The sequence below is a fragment of the Pygocentrus nattereri genome, chromosome 4 (assembly GCF_015220715.1).
Source record: "Pygocentrus nattereri isolate fPygNat1 chromosome 4, fPygNat1.pri, whole genome shotgun sequence".
In the NCBI taxonomy this organism is placed as follows: domain Eukaryota; kingdom Metazoa; phylum Chordata; class Actinopteri; order Characiformes; family Serrasalmidae; genus Pygocentrus; species Pygocentrus nattereri.
In genome coordinates this window covers 46,254,157-46,261,458 of record NC_051214.1, presented here as the reverse complement: position 1 = coordinate 46,261,458, position 7,302 = coordinate 46,254,157, and positions in this window count along the sequence as shown.

Genomic DNA, 7,302 nt, shown 5'->3' with positions numbered 1-7,302 from the left:
ATTAAATATTTTTCAGCATCAACTTTCCACTTTTAGCATAATAATCAATATCATTCAATTACTGATCTACGAACTTCTTTGTAAGTTTTTGTTCCTCAAATGTTCTCCTCTTTGGCTCTTTCTCAGCCAGGTCAGCATGGAGTTTTTCTTCAATGAATGGACCATTTGGACCATTTCTGTTTGTCCATTCATTATGAAGTTTGAACACATTGTGAAGGGTAACTGGAATTTTCAAATTATGCAAAAAAAAAAAGAAAACACAAAACAAAAAAAACCAAACTGTAGATATGTATATATGCAGCCACACCAGCCCTTCCTGGATAAGACTGGACAACCCTGACGTATACATACATGCACTATATTGCCAGAAGTATTCACTCGTCTGCCTTCACCCGCATATGAACTTGAGTGACATCCCATTCTTAATCCATAGGGTTTAATATGATGTCAGCCCACCCTTTGCAGCTGTAACAGCTTCAACTCTTCTGTGAAGGTTTTCCACAAGGGTTAGGAGTGTGTTTATGGGAATTTTTGACCGTTCTTCCAGAAGCGCAATTGTGAGGTCAGACCCTGATGCTGGATGAGAAGGCCTGGCTCACAGTCTCCGCTCTAAGTCATCCCAAAGGTGTTCTGTCAGGTTGAGGTCAGGACTCTGTGCAGGCCAGTCAAGTTCTTCAACTCGCTCATCCGTGTCTTTATGGACCTGCTTTGTGCACATGATCTTGTTGAAACAGGAAGGGGCCGTCCCAAAACTGTTCCCACAAAGTTGGGAGCATAAAATTTTTCAATATTTTTTGGTGCTGAAGCATTAAGAGTTCCTTTCATTGAAACTAAGGGGCCGAGCCCAACTCCTGAAAAACAACCCCATCCTATAATCCCCCCTTCACCAAACCTGGCCTTGGAAACCCATTCCATGAAGCTCTCTACGCTGTTCTTGAGCTAAACTGAAGGACACATGAAGTTTGGAGGTCTATGGTGATTGACTCTGCAAGTTGGTGACCTCTGTGCACTATGCCCCTCAGCATCCGCTGACCCCGCTCTGTCATTTTACGTGGCCGACCACTTCGTGGCTTAGTTGCTGTCGTTCCCAATCGCTTCCACTTTGTTATAATCCCACTGACAGTTGACTGTGGAATATTTAGTAGTGAGGAAATTTCTCGACTGGACTTCACCGATCACGGTACCATGCTGGAATTCTCTGAGCTCCTGAGAGCGACCCATTCTTTCACTAATGTCTGTAGAAGCAGTCTGCAGGCCTAGGGGCTTGGCTTTATACACCTGTGGCCATGGAAGTGATCGGAACACCTGAATTGTAATTAGCCCGAACACCTGAAACCTAATTAGTATTTATAGGCCACCAGGACCTTATTCAGAATTCTTAAAAGAATTCAGTGACTTTGTTGCAGACCTAGCAATGAGCACTGAGAAAGTAGTAATTGCAGGAGATTTTAATATTCATTTCGAGAACACAGCAGATCCATTAAAGAAGGCATTCTCATCTGTCTTAGACTGTAGGCCTTACTCAAAATGTAATAGGGCCTACACATCACTGTAATCACACCTTAGATTTAGTTTTGACTCTGGGTGTTGACATACATAATCTAACTGTTCTTCCACAAACTTCAGTAGTTTCAGATCATTACCTAATCTCACATGAACTAGGTCTTAGTGAAAATGTATATACATCACCTCGTTATTGCACGAAGCGTTCAATAACGCCAGATACAGCTCAACACTTTATTGAAATCATTCCAGACTTATCAACCGTAGCTTGTCCTTCATCAGACCCAAGAGAGCTTGACAGATTAACAGACCGCCTAGAAAATACGCTCCAATCAACCTTAGATAACATTGCACCTATAAAAATTCAAATGATGCGACAGAAAAAGCTCCATGGTACAACGATGAAATACGCTCCTTAAGACAGGCAGTACGGAAATTAGAGTGCAGATGGCGACTAACCAAGCTGGAAGTATTTCGCTGTGCTTGGAAGGACGGCCTTAGCAGGTACAGAAAGGCTCTTCTCAAAACACGCTCAGCACACCTGTCCTCACTTATCCAAATCAACAAAAACAATCCTAGAGTTTTATTTATTTATATAAACGCAAAACTTACCAAAAACCAGGCAGGATCTGAACCTTAAATACCCGCCAACTACAGCAGCAATAATGCAGTTAAAGAGAGACTGGAAACATTTTGTTCGCTTCAACAGTGAGAACTAGAAAAAATAATATCTTCCTCAAATTCTGCAACATGCACACTTGACATGATTCCAACAAACTTATTTAAACAAGTGCTACCAGCTATAATTAAACCCCATTTTAAAAATAATGAATTCTTCTCTTAGCCTAGGTCATGTACCCAAATCATTCAAACTAGCAGTGATTAAACCTTTGATAAAGAAGCCAAATCTTGACCCCAGCCAATTGTCAAGCTACAGACCTATTTCCAACTTACCATTTATTTCTAAGATTTTAGAAAAAACTGTAGCTCAGCAACTCTGTTCCTATCATAAGAACAACATATATGAAAAATTCCAGTCTGGTTTTAGGCCCCACCATAGCACAGAGACGGCTCTAGTTAAGATAACAAATGATGTTCTTCTTGCCTCTGATCAAGGCCACGTATCTCTGCTGGTACTACTCGATCTAAGACTACAAAACATGGTTGGAATTAGAGGAATAGCGTTATCCTGGTTGACATCCTACCTCACTGACCAGTTTCAGTACATACAATTAAATAATGTATCATCTAATTATACAAAAGTGAAATATGGAGTTCCACAAGGTTCTGTTTTAGGTCCTCTGTTATTCACATTATACATGTTACCATTAGGCTTAGTCCTAAATAGACATGGAATTAGTTTCCATGCTATGCTGATGATACACAGCTGTACACATCAGCCAAACCAGATGATAAATCCAGATTAAATAAAATAGAAGATTGTGTAAAAGATATAAGAAACTGGATGCTGCAGAATCTCCTTCTTTTAAACCCAACTAAAACAGAAGTTCTCCTTCTTGGTCCAAAGGCTGCTCAGAATAAATGCTCAGATTTAATGTTAAATCTTGCTGACTTCTCTGTAATACCTGGTTCAGTAGCTAAAAATCTGGGCGCGACGATTGATTCAGATCTAACGTTTAATCAACACATAGGTAATATTACCAGGACAGCATTTCTTCACCTCTGAAACATTTCAAAATTAAGACATGCGTTATCCCTACATGACACTGAAAAATTGGTACATGCCTTTATAACTTCAAGACTACTGTAATGCATTGTTATCTCCAACAGGAACCTAAATAAACTTCAGTTAGTTCAGGTTGCTACAGCTAGAGTTCTCACTAAAACCAGGAAATCTGATCACAGCAGCCCAGTTTTATCTGCAGTACACTGGCTTCCTACCAAATAAATATTTTAAAGCCCTGCATGGTCTCTCACCGGAGTACCTGCAAGATCTTATTCCCCATTATGAACCGCTTAACTTACTCAGATCCCAGGATGCTGGTTTTCTACTGGTTCCTAACATTCAGAAGACTTCAATGGGGGGAAGAGCTTTTTCTTACAAAGCCCCCAAATTGTGGAATAATCTCCCAGTTAATGTTCGGGACTCTGACACAGTCTCAACCTTTAAGTCTAGATTGAAATCATATTTGTTTAGTTTAGCTTTTGATAATTAGCCTTCCCTGTTTAGATAAAGGCAGGAGACCCTTGGGGTCATGGGCATAGAGGCTTATGGTAAACTGAGATGTTGGTGCTGTTGACCCACCACCTCACACGATCACACAGGTTTGCTGACGGTTTAGTGGGGAGATCCCAGTGTCTCAGGGTACTCTCATATCTATGTTTCCTTCTGGTTCTCTCCTTTTTGTTTATGCTGTTATAGTTAGATCTGCCGGAATCACCAGCCACACTCTATTTATTACAGTCAAACTCCTGAGCAGAACTAATTTTGTCTCTTTACTCTTCCCGAGATAATGACTGCCCTCCCATCATGCTGAAGACTGACCATCAGGGCCTCCTCCTCACCAACACCAACCCGCTCTGCTGTTCATTTGTGCTGCATCACCCTCAGTTACATCACTGTGCCATCCAGATGTACCAGCATTGAGATAGGATGGGACTGTTTCAGACTCAGTCTCAGACTCAGAAACTGCCTCAGTCAGAGACCACCTCAGTCAGAGACCGCCTCAGTCAGAGACCGCCTCAGTCAGTCACAAACTTGAATTGAACTGAATTCATGAATTCATGGATGGGTGAGTGAATTCTTTTGGCAATATAGTGTATGTATATACATGTGTATATAATATAATAAAATACTTAAAATGCAATTAAGCAATAAAATTATATATAATGCATATGGTTCATATTTTCATTACATATTGGTACTTACATATACATCATATAAATATATAGCTGTAAATACATGCAGTAATAATAATAATCATCATCATCATTTTTATTTATTTAGCTCTTTTTATGCTGGTGGCAGCTGAAAATGCTTTACAGACACACATATACATGTGTGTGAGTGTGTATGCGTCATTTAAAGTTTCTACTCTTAGATGTACAAGTTTTCCAAAAGAGATTATATTTTATGAAAGACAGTTTGAAAAAAAAAGAAAGGAGGCTATTTTTATTCCCAGTGCTGTTCTGCGCTTTCAATTACAGTTTGTGAGCCGGGTGAGCGGATTAGAGAGCAGTGGCATGTTATTCCTCCCCAACACGCTGAACTACATCAGATACTGCACAGCTGGAGAGGCAGTGCTAATTGTTGTTGTGCTCTTCTCTCCATCTCTGTAGGCCAGAAACCTCTGGTTCCTTCGTGGGGTCCTTGACCCAGTTTTCGCTATGAGCAGGGAACAGAGCCGAAAGAAAACATTTCTTTTGAAGATTAAACAAACACACGATTTACTCCACTGCTGTGCCCCCTCCTCCAATCTACAACAATTCAATTAGAGAAACCCACAGAGACAGCTTAAGTGGATCAGAGGAGGATCTGCATGTGGATCAGGGATGGGCAGGTAAAGCCTGGAGAAGCCAAACTGAATCTCTCAGTAATGTGACCATAACAAAGTTCCTGCATGTAGAAGCAGTAGGAGTAGAATAATGAAAATATTTGATTGTTTGCAAAACTGGAGAGTCGCACCTCCCTTAGCTATTGTTGCTATGCCCATCAATCTTTCTGCTAAGGCGTCCTAGTGGCATCCATATACACTGTAAAAAAATCTTATTCAAACTTATTCAAATAACACATTAAAAAAATACTGGTTTTACCAGATGTTTACTGCAGATCCATCCATCCATCCATCCATCCATCCATCCATCCATCCATCCATCCATCCATTTTCTAAGCCGCTTCTCCATCAGGGTCGTGGGGGGTGCTGGAGCCTATCCCAGCAGTCTTCGGGCAGAGGGCAGGATACACCCTGGACAGGTCGCCAGTCCATCGCAGGGCTTTACTGCAGATATTTTTGAAAATGAATAAAATTTTAACGTAGGCTGATTGGTAGTGAAAAAAGATCAAGAAGGGCTTCTCAAAACTACGTTTACATTACATTAGCGAGATTTTCTTTTTTTGGTTTTTGGCTATTTAAGTGATTCAATTAGCTCATGTTTGATGAGAAGAATGTTTAAGCAAGGAAAGCTACCCCTTCTGATCAGCCATAACTAAAGCTAAGGCTGAAAGGGGCTTTTTCTTGTACACAAGTTCTTTTAGCAAACTTTAACTAAACATTTTTAAGTCTTAGACACCGTTAAAAGAAGTGCTAGCAAATATAGTAACCCATGTACAGTTGGTTTCCCTTAGAGCCAGCGGGAATCTAGAGTTCAATCAAAATCTTTTTCAGCTTGAGAAATGAAATGAATCATGTGTTTGAATTGAATGCATCTCAGTAACAATTTTAAGCCTTTATCCTAACAATCACTAGAGCTTCATTCATAATTTCAATAATTATAGGTCGATTTACCCATTTTCCTGTCTAGCAAAAATGTTCTTTTATAAATATTCAGCTGGGTTTTAGAGCAGGCCATAGTTCTATTTCTGCAGCAAAAAATGTTTGCACTCTTCAGGAAAAGTAGCATTGTGTTGCTTTTATTATAGGCATTTCAAAAGCTTTTGATACAGTTCTGATGCAGGCTGCTTTCTATGGGCTTTGATCAGCAGGCACTCAGCTGGTTTGTGTTATTATCTTATTAATAGCCTGTAATGTGTTTTTGCTCAGAGAAAATAATCATAGTTTCTGAAATTGTTAGCCGGGTTCCACAGGGCTCTATTCTGGGGCCAGTGCTTTTTACAATTTATATTGACGTGGCTGGAAAACACACTGATAATTGTGGAATTCCTTTTTATGATACCGTCATGTATTGTTGTGCTTCTGTTTGCATTTTAGGGAACTGTTACAAACATTGGCCTCTTTTCTCTTTGGGTCTGAATGAGTCTAATGGAATTCCAGATTGATTTGGAGAACCATATGATCTCCCATCATGCACTTGTCATTTCACCTGGATCACCACATCATTTGAATGGGAACCAAAATTCATTGTAAGTCTCTCATTACCAAGCAGTGGACAGAAGAGTGCCAGCTGATGTTAATATAGGTTTTGTTCAGGGTCAATCAGACTCTTTCAACTCTCTAGTGAAAAATAGCAGCTCCCTACAGTTAAAAACAAAGGCCCTAATGCATTTACTGCCTACTGCTCATCATACAGGAAAAGCTTTGAACAATAACTCTAGGCTATTCAATGTAGCCAAGTCAGGTTTTATCTTTTTGAGACAGCAGAGTGTGCATATGAATAGTCAAATCTGATTATTTATTCATATTGCCTTAATATAATTAAGAATTATTTCTTAATATTTTTAATATGAATTATTAATATTACCCCAGTGGGATAATAAAAGTCTATCTTATCTTATCTTATCTTATCTTATCTTAATTGTTCATCCCATATCAGGTTTCAGCTCACTTCAGATTTGATTTTAAGATGACTTGATCTCCACCCTTTTCAGCATCTAGGTCCAAGACAATCCAAAACAAGCCCAAGAAAATCCCAGATAAGTCCAAGACTAGTGATAGTCTTGCGTTGTCTTGAATTTGACAAAGGTGCTCTTGAATATGGTTCTACTATACTCTTCTAGCAAGGTTCAGGAACCTTTCAAGGAACTAAAGACTAGAATCTTAAATTCAACAAAAGTGGTCTTGACTACAGTTCTACTCTTTAGTTCCTCAAATACTGTCTCTCTGTTTATTGGGACAAATCCGAACATCTTGAGGTGTGCTTCTCACAGATACACGAACCTTT